This window comes from Corvus hawaiiensis, chromosome 18 (assembly GCF_020740725.1).
Source record: "Corvus hawaiiensis isolate bCorHaw1 chromosome 18, bCorHaw1.pri.cur, whole genome shotgun sequence".
In the NCBI taxonomy this organism is placed as follows: Eukaryota; Metazoa; Chordata; class Aves; order Passeriformes; family Corvidae; genus Corvus; species Corvus hawaiiensis.
The window spans coordinates 8,985,361-8,997,988 of record NC_063230.1 but is presented as its reverse complement, the minus strand read 5'-3'; the positions used below and the strand labels follow the sequence as shown (position 1 = coordinate 8,997,988).

The window sequence follows — 12,628 nt, the reverse complement described above, 5'->3', positions numbered from 1 at the left end:
CTGAGGGTCAGGAGGAGCAGCAGGGTAGCACTGGGAGACCATCCTGAACAACCCCTGTCTGGGAGACACCAACCTGCTGGGGAGGAGCCTTGGATCACCCACTGGTATTTTGAATGTGTCCTGTGCTCCTCTGGCCTCTCGGGAGCTGGCTGTGTGTGCTCCAACCCAACACACCCCATTTCATGGGGTTTTAACATCACTACCACAAAGTTAGCTCAGTGTAGACACACATACTCATGGGATTTCTCTTTTCCATTCAGGCTCTGTGCCTCTTCCCCGAGGTCTGCAGAGCTCCTGGGCACTGTTCCCTGCCACCTCTAAAGGCAAATATTGAAGGTAAGGCTCGCAGGTGTTCGTTTAAACAACTGGCAAATACACGACCCTTATCAGAGAGTGTTCTGTTTGATCTGCTTTGCCATCAGATAAGAGTAAGAGCAGAGGGTTTTTTTTTTAAATTGCTCAAATTTTTTTCCCAATAATTACTGTTAAAACTTTCTAGTTACAAAAAGAGGGGAATTATTCTTTGTATTTTCTGATGGTTTCCAGACTTGTTTTTAAAAATCTTCCCTCAAATACCAACATTTCTGCTGCCTCCACTTTCTGCCATGCTCATTGCTGCACCTTCTCAGCACCTCACAAATCTCAATTAACCTCAGCCATCCTGGGAGGTAAAGGCATATTAATAATCCTGTCTCAGATATGGAGGAACCAAAGCTGTTAGCAAATGAGGCCAACACTTCACAGCGAGTGCCAAGGACTGACAGTGTTTGATTTGGGGAGCAGGGAGGTAGAGTAGGGACTTCAGGGCTCTGCATCTTCCCAGCAGCATGGCCGGAGCACACAACACAGGGAAGTGGCTCTGGGAGCTGGTGGCAGAGCCAGTTCAACTGGAATTATTCTGCTAATTACATTTTAGCACCCTCACTGAAACATTTCTGCTCGATGAGATGCAGCACCAAAACCACTATATCAGTTTTTCCCAAAGGATTACCAGTTTTGAAACCCAGACTGCTGCATTTCAACCCTAAACTCAGTCCTACAGATTTCTTTTCCCCTCATCTTTCCCCATGCTCTGGTACAGATCCCATCATCACTCCCTCACAACTTTTACTGGGCTGATGTACACAGAATCTACAAGATAACAAACTGCTGCTACCCCAGTTTCACAGGCCAGGAGGGGAGCACAGACAAATTAATTTGGTTAGCTGCTATCACAAATATCTATGGCCCAGCCAGGGGAGGGACACCCCAAGTCAGAGGCTCAACTTAACATCAGTTCTACAATTCCTCTGAGATATCACCTGGGATTTAACCTTGTAGCTATTTGAGCAGAGACTGCAAGCTCTAACACAACCTCCAAAGAGACAATATTACATGGCTGCTTCCTGTATCACACAAAGATAACACTAACATGTTTTCAAATCATGCATTATAAAAGAAGGCAATGAGAGATTAAGGCTACTGATATTTTCCTGATAAAAATTTTCAGTCTCTCCACAGCAGCTTTGTCACAGAGTTTAGGGCTCTGAGAATTACAGCGACTCTGCTTTGTTCCCCCCGACCCTCTCAAAAGGCAATTTCCCAGGTTATAAAGCTACTAAAACATAACACACATTACCTGGCTCCTGTCTTCCTGAGGGCATCAGCCCATGAAGCTGGCAGGCAATCTCCAAAGCCCTGGCCACCAGCAAGAAGGCCTGGTGGGTGACAGCCTGCAGGTGACATCCTCCAATTCTTGTGTGTGGACACACACCCGAATAAGGCATCACCACACCACAGAGCCCCCTCCTTTACCTCCTTCAGACCAGGATAACAGCTTCTTATGCCAGCTTAACCAGGAGTTAACCAGCTCTGCTTCCATCAACCACGGCCTCCCAACCTTCCTCTCTTCATTTGTTACAAATGAGATACATCCCAGCCAATTAGCCAATAATTAATCCCAACTTCCAGGGCCAAGAAGGTTTTAGGGCATCAGTTCCCAAGCCTAAGCCTCCCCCCAGCCAGTTTCACATAGGTTTGAGCTCAGGATACATTTTTGTGTCTCGGGGCTCCAGGGTGGTTCCTGGCACAGGGGCTGCGATGTGCCCAGCCCAGCCTTGGTCACTGCTCTCCCTTTATTTATCCTTGCTGCAATAAACACCAGGGCAAGGACCCAGAGTTCTTGGTCCCCTGCCAGAGTCCCTTCCTCTCTGCAAATAGCCTGGAAGAGGGTTTGTGACACCAGCTTTTGCACTGCCTTTTTTTCCTTTCCTTTGCAGGCTCTCCCCTCTCGCAGGGTGTGAGGTTTCCCTAACCTGCTCACTGGGCAGGCTGCAAGCCTTCTGTCTGCTAAGCTTAGAGATCGTTCTGCTAGCCAGGAAACCATGTGGGACTGGTGGTGGGACCCAAACTGAAAACAAAACTCGAGACAAAAGCACTGAGAGCCTGCAAAACTGCTCAGATTAACAGCAGGCAACAAAGAAGCTTTCACAGGCAGGACAGCAGCACATGCTCTGCCCTCCCTTAGCTGTCACTGCAAGATGAAATTGTTGATCTCAAGTGCCAAGGAGACCAAAAAAAAAAAAAAAAAGAACTTGATCCAAAGAGAAAATCTCACCCAAACCAGCCTTCAGATGGGGCAGCAGTGGGGAGCTGGCAGCAGCCATGGGAAGAAGCTGAGCCCCTGCTCCCCATTCTTCCCCTGTCCCAGGGATGCTCGTTTTTATTTCCTCCCTGGAGCAACAAGTGGACCCATCCTGACTTATATTAATTGCTTATGGAAGAAAATAGGCATTTCCTATCATATTTTCCTCCTGCACTTGGGTGGGACAGCAGCAAAGTCCTCAGGCTGATGATGTTTTGGCAGCAGCAGGGACCTGGGGAGTTGGTGGGAGCTCAGCCCAGCTCTTGCTCAGGGTGGGACGGGAAATTCAGTGTGGATGTCAGTCAGCAAGATGTGACTGCCTCGAGTTAAAAGCAGAAGCATTTTAATAAGAAATATGCCTCTGAGTCACGATGCTCCAGGGACCAGTGGTGTACTCTCTTACCCACCAGCCTCACTCAGGGACTTTTTTAAGGTCAGGATCTGGGCTTAAAATTGCTCAGCTGTGAACAGAATAAACACTTGGTCATGTTTGCTCACTCGAGCTAAAGGTGAGTCACCTGTAATAACTTTCAGAGGGAAAATTATATGAGTAATACTTTGAGAACAAGGTATGAAAAATACCGAGAAGGAGCCGTGTGATGTATTTAATAATCACGACCCCTTGCTGAATCATGATCCTCTCAAAGATGCATTCACTCACGCTCACCAGCATTTGATTGTGTGGCTCTGGAGTGTGCTAACCCTAAAACGTTCTGCAAATACATTTGTGTCGCTCAGCTCTAGCTGTGTTTAGAGAGTGCCTTGGAGAACACATTAAACACTTCAGCTGCTAAAGCGAGTGTCAGCACCGTCCCAAGAGCCTCTGAAGTAAATGATGTCGTTAAGCACATTGTGGGAATAGTCATATTAATCTCCCATCTCTGAGCAAACCTGCCTTTACATCAGAGCCACAGGGGTCAAAGTGGGTGTGTTGGTACATTTTTAGCAGCTCCCAGTTGCTGGTACTGGCAGCGGGATGAGCTGTGCGAGGCCTGACCCTGCTGCTGGCTCCTGTGGAGCTGGAAATGGAGGAGCTGGTGGGAGATTCTGGCCAGGGCTCCCCACAGCCAGCACTTGCCTCGCCACCTGCCAGCATCTCCTCAGCCCTGACGGGCTCCTGCCACACACCGTGCTCCCAGCCTGGCACAGTGAAGGCAGTGGGACACACCAGCCTGAGGGATGAGCATCCACCCCTCAAGATAAACCTGGATCAGGTGATCAGAGCCAGGGAAGTGCCTACTGCTGGGTTATTCCATAAGGCATGGAGTCCTGGCTGCTCCTCCCAGGCAGCTCTCATGGTGTGTGTCATGATCTGCTCTTGAAATCTGGCCAAGATCCTGGAGAAGCTCGAGCATCAGCCTTGAGCTTCCCGGCAGGTTTCAAGTTTGGATTCACAGGACGTTAAAGCACCTTGGGGGGCTGAGAGAAGGCTGAGCTGTGGGTGCACTGGTAGCAGAGCATCTCTCCAGCCCCAAGGGCGGGGCTGCAGGTGCCTCAGAGCACAGAGATGCAGGGATGGGCTGTGCCTGGCAGAGCGAGGTGCTCTGCTCCCAGCCATCAGTTTCTCTGTGCTGTCCTTTCCATGTGCTCCAGGATGCATTGCTCACGCTGCCGGGCAGCAGGATCCTGACACGGCTGTAATATAATTTTGCATGTGTTAATTTCATTTCTTGGCTTTGCTCAGGATCAGCTATTATTCTGCTGAGATCGTAACCAGGAACGGGTGAAGCTGGTTCAGAGAAAACAGCCAAGCCCATGCCTTTCATTTCCCCTCTCCTCCCAACTGCTGTGACCTTTGCCCATTATTAGAACCAAAACTGAAATAAGCCTTTTCTTTCTGAGGCGCTGAAATACTCAGCTCTGAGTCAAATTCATGGAACAAGGGAACTGATTCAGACAGCCACAAGCTATTGTTTCAGTTCCACCTTATAGCAGTTCCAGCTCTGTCAGCTCTTTTCTTTCCTCCTTTTAAAACCCAGCTGGGAACAGCCCAGTAAGAGGCCAGTTGACACTGGGGATGGAGGCACTGGGCTGCTCACAGCTCTTTCCAAAGCCCCCATATCCCTAGAGAGCACCATGGCAGGCAGCAACACATCTGCCACGCTGTCCTGCCCAGGCAAGCACTCCCTGGCACTCAGGGGACAGATCCTGTCCATTGTCACCCTGCTGGGAAAGCAGTACTATGATATGGCAATTATTGAGTGGGGGGCTCCTGAGGCAGGAGCTGGTTCCGTGGAAGGCCTTGGTTTTACTAGATCCCAAAAAAAGCCAGCAACAGGTACTGTATCCCTTGGAGAAGGGCAGAAGCCCCACTTGAAGGACTGTTCTGCACAGTCTCGCTCCCACAGCACACCCATCTTTAGCCACCAGCATGACAAACTCTGCCTGGACATTTGTGCAACCTGCACAGCTCCTGGAGGAGGGCTCCCTGCTCTGGTGTGAGCATTTCTCCCAATCCCACCCTGTTTCTGAACCACAGGTTCGTGCTGGTACAGACCTCAATGTAGCTACACCCATGCTCAGTTCTCTGGAGTAGGTAAGCCAAGCCCCTAGGAAAAAGGCTATTATGGGATTCTCTGAGTCACCCTGCGCCTTCTCCAGTTGTACTTAAACCTGATACTGATCCATACTGTTGTTGAAAGCAAAAATTAAGCAGACAAACAAGTAGCTGGGAAGGCACTTTAAAGACTTCTTCATCAAAGGTGATTTCAAAACATTTTCCAATTCAGCATCCTTTAGCATAAATACACCACCCAGGTTCCCAAGGGCCTTTGGGGTAGGAAGATCAGTGTGGTAAGGAAGCCTCTTCTCTGCCAAAGCCTGATATCTGAGCAGCTCCTACTTGCAAAATAACACAGGCACCTGTTGTTTGTTTTGGCAATTCTGAAATCACAGTGTTCCCATAAACTCCACACACACACACACACACGGGTCCTGGGAGAGCCCTCACTCCCAGCGCTGGGGGAGATAGTGTTATTTAAATAAATAAATCCTCAAGGTTTCTGAGTGGTTTAGCCAAGAGTGCATGGAAAAATTACTGTGCTACTACCAAATAGTTGAGATTCAGGCCCAAAGGCCATGAAAGGTGTCTGTTCTTGTTTCATTGCAATGAAAGCGTGCCAGCCACGACCACAACTGAGCACAGCTCCCAGTAACAGAAGTGCTTCTTGACAAGGAGAGCTGGGATTTGCTTTTGGAGCACCTTTGCCCCCCAGCCCAGAGGAAATCTCACAAGTAATGTGGTGAAAGGTAAAATTCAGATACAAACCAGGATTTAAAACCACCAAGAGCTAGTGCTGGTACCCACGTGTGTGCAGGCATGAAGATGTGTTGGTGCAGGACTCCGGAGTAGGGATGGGCACAGGGACTCTCAGCACCACACTAGGGAGGACTGGACAATATTTGAAATGACATTTTTTGTCCTCTTTCAGAAACAAAAAGCAAGCCCATGGATGTTAACTGCAGAGCTGTGCATGAAATAACAACCTGTTACCCGGCTTCTTGCCTGAAACATGTTTGTTTTGTACTGCGTTTATGCAGAAAATTTTTTCAGACACCCAAGACAGTTGTGATTACTCACCTTAATGTTCAGCATTTATCCATATCTATCTCATGGTAGTTAACATATGCAAGCCAGCCAGGCTTAGCAAATCTTTGCCCTTTCCTACATTATTGATCTGACATTTCCTCTGGAGTATTTCAACTGAGAATTAAATTAACGCCGTATCTATGGACATTACCTAGTTAAAACAGACCAGCTGCACGGGCTGGCACACCCTTTGTTCAGTCAATCACCATCTTCCTTTTATTAATTCATGAAACCTTGTTGTTAGTTCTTAAAAGTGGAAGATGCCATTAGCAATGCTAATGAAAACTACCAGGCTCATTATGGCCGGTGCTCTCCAGACAGCCCCTAAAGAGCTCTCTCCATCCTACAGAGACCTCGCTCTGCCATTCCCAGGCAACAGGAACGTGCTGTTTGCTTTTCCTCAGACATGTTCTTGGGAGAAGATATGCCTGCAGTTTACAGTGTGGTGACCACACAAAATGCTCCCTGCTCCATCTGGGCCATCTCCAGGAGTCCCCTGGAACGGTCCCACATTAGTCCTGGCACCAAGGAGCAGTCAGCGCAGGTAGCAACAGCATCATCCCAGCTCTTTCCCTTCTCTTTTTAAGCTCAAACTGTCAGGCAATTTCCACAGTTAAATATTCATTTTCCCTTTTGCTTTTATGTCACAGAAACACCACTGAAAGATCAGCAGGAAAAACAAATTACTCAGGAAAGGCTGTTTGGCCTCAGGAAGAGGTGTCCTCAGCATAGACTCAACTGCCTTCCTGGATTTACAGGGCTCTCTTTGGTATTTAATAAAGACTGCTGTTCTGACAATAAAGAGAAACATCTGCTGCCTTGTGTCTGGCCGGCTTTAGCAGCCTTTATTTTTCCTTCTTAAGAGAACAGTTTGGATTGATTAAGACTCAAGCAAAGTATTTTAACTTTGATACATCCCCAGCTTGTTGAAATCTTACCTGAAATCTTAAAAAAAAACCCACAACAAACCTACAAAAAAACCCAGTACACAAAATGAAAGTCTGGAGAACATGTGAAGGCCCAGAGACTTCAAAGAAGCACTTTCAAGGCTGAAGACTGGATCTAAAAACTTTTATATTGCTCCAGCCACAAAGGAGGCCTTCAGCTGGGCTCTGCTCAGGCTGGGGCTTCACCTGCACAAAGCTTTGCTGCAGCTGAGAGGGGTCCCAGTTTGTACACACACACACACACAGAAGCCTCATGAAGACCAAACTGAGTAAAATCCCCAGTCTTGGACTCTGTCTGACCTTCTACGCAGCTGGAGAGCAAAGCACCCAAAAGTTTCATGTTGCTGGATGACTTGGAGATGTGATGGGAGAACCTGAGGATGCTCTAACGCCTGCAGAACTGCGTCTTCAGACTGGAACAAGACAAATTTTCAGTTTGAAGAGAGGTAGTAAACATAGAATAAAGAAAACAAATCTGAGGAGATGCTTTTTATCACATATAAAGCTCTGAACAGGAATCAGTGCAGACTTGTTGACGCCAAGCACAGGATACCTCTAGGTAAATAGAAATACTTCTGCTTCACATACTGCCCTGGGTTATTCCTCCATGGAATACCTAAAAAGAGGTTTTTGCTGTCAGATTTCACTCGCTTCTTTTAAACTATTCTACTTTTCATTTGCAAAAAGGAAAGCTGCCAGAGAAGATGATAAATGTTAATGTTGGTAAATGCACTGTGCTGGGTGAAGTCGTGGAGCATTCAGGCAGGTGATGGCTCTGTAAAAGCATTTCAGAGGAGAGGAGATCAGGCTTGGGGCTGGCTGGATGCTGGAACCTGCTCCAGGCTGCTGCTCCGTGCCCCACCATGACCAGTCACAGGGTAAGGGGTTAAGCACATGAAGCCTCTGAGCTGCAGCAAGAGGCCTCCCTCATGCTAAAAACTCATCACTTGAATAGCCCAGCTCAGCAAAAAAGCCTCCATTTCAGAGATAGGGAAATGATGTGCAACGGTCTCTTGCACAGCTTAGCTGATGGGGTTTAGGAATAATGTGCCTTGCTTCTGTTATCAAATATAAAAAAATCCTTGCTTCTGTGCACCCAAAGATTCCATTCATGTCAAAGCATGGGGTATATTTTGTACTTTGGGTAACACAGGCCCACTGGGGATTAGGCTGGGACTACTTCCCCTCCCCCTGACCACAGGCACCAGCCAGGGACCACCCTCACTCAGATCCTCTGTATTTTGTTTCCCCTGAAGACTGTCCCTGTGTCAGCAGGGACATTTAATTCACTCCCTTCTCCTGTAGTTTAATTGCTCAAATTATATTATAGAGCTGGAGAAGGACACAAACCATACAAACCAAACCCCTGGAAACATCGTGACAGCCAACCACAACCCACTCTCCTCACAAAGAAGAAATCACATCAGATCAGCTTCTGCACAGCCAGTTTATTTAGCTGAGACAAGAGAGTTGTTGGAGCAAATAATTGAGAAATAATATGATAAAACACAATATTAGCAATAACTGCCTTTACTGATGGGCCTCTGAATGAGACATGCTCAGTGTGCTGCACATGCCCCACGTGCTGTCATTTCCTTGCTCTGAGCAGATTTGCTGAAGATTTGAGCCCTAATCTGTGCACTGTAACATTATCTCAGCATTTGTATTTGTGTGCTGATCTTCTGTGGTTAGACGTGGGCTTTGGCTCCCACAGGGCTCCCTAACACACTGTGATCCTGTCTGTTCCAAATAACTGCACACTAGATTTTACATGGGGGAAAAGGTTTGTTTGGGGTTGGGGATTTTTCAATAGGTTTATAAAAAAAAAAAAGAAAAAGCAACAGATTTTTGGTGTCTGACCGTGATGCTCACCCTGGATTTCAGAACTGCAAAGACATCCACTGACTTTGGCAAAGGACCTCATCCAGGTACCCAAAAAAAAAAAAAATAACCAGAGCATAGAGCAGATCCTTAGCTGATGTAAAATCAGTGAGAGTCCACAGTGCTATTCCCGCTGCATCCCAAGGCAGGATCCCTCTGAACCACTGTCCCCTGAAAATGTAAGAAGCCAACGGTTACCAAACAATGTTGTTTTTTTTAATGTGCTCAAAATGAAACAGTCCATGTCAGGAGCATTGTCCTGAGAAGGAAGAGCACCTGCCACTCCTATGGTCAGTCTCCCTTTTTATTTATCTTGGGCTTCTGACTCCTTAATCTGTTGTGGAATGTCATTTAATTAAGCATTTTCAGGGTTCACTCTAGGCCGTGGGATTACGCTGTAAGCAGGCAGCGCTGGCCTGAAGTTGTGATAATTAAGGCCACGAAGGACAGCTTGGCACATTGTCTAATCAGGGAGCCAACACAAATATGCCAGAGCTGGTACTAAATATTTCCACGGTAGAAGCATTCAGACTTACTAGATGGAGTTTCCCCTACTCATAAAGGAATAGAGGAATAAGAAGGAAAAAAAAAAAAGAACATGCTTTTTCCAGTTTAATTAAATTAAAAAAGGAAAAAAAAAAGAAAGACGTTAGAAACATTCTTGACAGAGGAGTGCCTGAAAAGGTTTAATTCCAACCTTACTGATTCTATGCTTTTATGGATAAAGGATTTACGAGCACTAGGAACAGGAGGAGCTGGGCAGTGTATGGCACTGCTGCCTTCTGCACCAGCCCCGAGCCAGACCCCAGCCACTGGGCTTGTGAGCTGCCCTGCCCTGGCTCACTGCCCAGCGGCGTCTCTGGGAGGTACAAGAGCACTCAGGGTCACACCAAGCAAAAGTACCACTTCCTGCTACACTGAAGGTGCAGAGGTGTTTCTTGTATTCCTGCCTTCACTTCTTACCTTCAGCTGCAGCTGAGCTGTCCGCACTGCTTCCTGGGCATCACCTCGCCTCCTGTCTCTGTTCTCTCCCTCCCACTCCAGTTCCGTGCTCCACACCCTCGTTGCTCTGTGCAGTTTCACACTAATGCTTGTGGAAAAAGACAGAAGCCCTCAGCACCAGCTGTCAAGTTTCCACGCTGGTGAGGCCCAGTGGGCACCCACCACCCAGTGCTGACACCCATCCCCTCCCAGCCTAGAGTTCTTGCATGGGCAACACCCCCAGGCATTTTCCCCTGTTCCCTGCTCCTCTCATGGGATAGGAATTTACACAGCATGGTGTCTCTCTTACTGATAATCTTGTCTGCTTTCCCAGTTTGCTTGGGCTTCTTATATGCTGGCAGAGGTTTATTTTATCCTTCAACAGGCTCAAACACAGCAGATGGGTACAACCAGTTCAGCGACCTGCTGGAAAGTCTGTACTGTGGTTGTGCTATGAATGCTCACAGAAGTTTCTTTGAAAATTACCAAGTGTGGCACACAGCTTAGGGTTCGAGGGTTCCTATTGTTTCCAGTACTGCCAGACATGAAAAGTTCATGTAACACAACAACAATGTTCAGGGCATTACAAAGGAAAAGGGGGAAAGATGCATTCAATTTATCCAATGTGATTATGGAAGAAAGACTGAAAGGCTGGGTTAAAAAAAACAAAGGAGAGAAAAATGATAAATAGAAAAGAGCTCTACAGTCTAAGCATAACTTCAAGTCATAGTGTCTCCTGGTTACTAAACTCAATTTTACAGGACAGGGAGACACTTTTGTGTCCAGCACCGAGCACAAACAGGGCTCTGCTCCCTGCGATCCGATGCACCAGCAGATCTCACAGCTGCCATTCACACAAAGACTTGCAGGAGCCAGGTCATTCTCCTCCTTTTAGGTGCACCTGAGCAAAATGCAAAACAGCCTGGAAACAAGCACTGTTCTCCCTTTTTCTGCCAAGCAGGCCCTGGAGCTGACAGCCGGGGCTGCGCACGCGGCGTTGCTTCCCCAGCGCCTCCTCATTAGAAGCGTCTCCTGAAACATGCTCGGTGTCACATCCATTTAGCGTCAGGTGACAGCCGTTTTCTCCTGTAACATTCACTTTAACAGTGGTATTATTACTTTTACTTGAGTGCTTTGATTTAAGCCACGGGAGATGTCACAAATTAGTGTTTACAAAACTTAACACGAGGGGGCTGTCAGTACTTGCTTGAAGACAAGGATTTAGATGGTTGAGACCCCATTGAGGAGGTAGCAGACTAATTGCAGGAGCCAGGGTACAGAAGGATTCTCGACCTAAGTGTCACCTCAAGCAGAAATGAAATTAATGATGCTCAGAGTGTAGCTCGGTGAAATGAAACACCCTCCCCCCCCTTCTGTTGTTTGTTGTTGTTGTTGTTGCTTTGGTTTTTACACAGTGCAAAAAGGAATTAAAAGAACAGAGTGACAGAATCCAGCTCACCTTGGTAACTGCTCTATCTGCTTACAGCATCCTGACACTGCCCATGAGATACAAGAACACACTCAAACAGTGAGCACCTCTGCTAGCCTTACTCGTAAAGCAGCACCAGAGTTACGGGCTGCAAGAGAACAGATTCCAAGAGGGCTTGAATAAAGAAATTGCCTCATGATTCAAGGAGCATATACAAATTCTTATGTGAACCAAGAATTCAGTGACACTATCTGTTATTTGGGAGACTTTGTTTTCCAGCAGTTAGCTATCCAAGTGGAAGGAATTTATTTTGCATGTGGGAAAGTCTGCAAAATACATGTAATTGCTCTGAATAATAAACAGTTAGGAGAAATGCAGGTTGTAAAAGTGTGATATTTAAAATCCTTCAAGTATAGAAGGCATCGGTGTGCAGAGGAATGCTGAGTATCCCTTAGAAACACGGCTCTCCTCAGAGGCCTTTCAGCAAGGCAAGGTATTCCCACACTCACCGTTAATGAACAACAACACGCCACTAAACACACAGCAGCACTAATGAGGAGTTTGATACGAGTGCAGCTTCCTTTGTGAGATGAACACACCACCTCAGAGCCACTGAAGTGGCCGAAGGTCCCATCAGACACCTCCTCTCCAGCCTTTCATCATGATTCATTGCGCTGCTCAGTGCAAATCACAAGGTACAAAATTGCATTATCAGTACAGCTCTTTTTAATCAATTCAAGGTACTGATGTTTAAATATCTCCTGCACTGAAAAGCAACTGCTGTTTAAACCAAATTTTTTTTAAAGAAATCATTATAACAGTCTCATAATTGCTTATCTCTCAGAAGACGATAACGCAGACACAGCTGCTATTTCAAAGGCCATTTTATACATACAGCTCAGTCACATCTGAAATACTGCAGAGATTCTCTCTAATTCAGGAACCTATTTATTGCTGACTGCATTGTGTGACAGGGCTGTGGCCTTAGTTACACTCACACCAGAGGTATTTATACACCATGATTTGCCCAAGGACTTTTTCCCCTGCTGGGCCCCACTTCAGCAAAACATTTCAAGAGATGCTCGAGATCACACTCAAGTGATTTACTAAGCATCTCTACACTGGCTTTAGGGAGCTGTTTTCCTCTAGATGATACTCCCTTTGCTTCACCCAGCCAG

General features: G+C 46.8%; 1 long non-coding RNA gene across 1 annotated transcript; it reads right to left on the bottom strand.

Moving 5' to 3' along the window:
• Positions 1-8,587: 8,587 nt before the first annotated feature.
• LOC125335065 lies at positions 8,588-10,125 on the bottom strand. Its single transcript, XR_007207323.1, has 2 exons — positions 10,004-10,125; positions 8,588-9,211 (listed from the first exon to the last, which is right to left on the bottom strand). It is a non-coding gene; the product is annotated as an uncharacterized LOC125335065 (long non-coding RNA).
• Between the last annotated feature and the right edge of the window lie 2,503 nt (positions 10,126-12,628).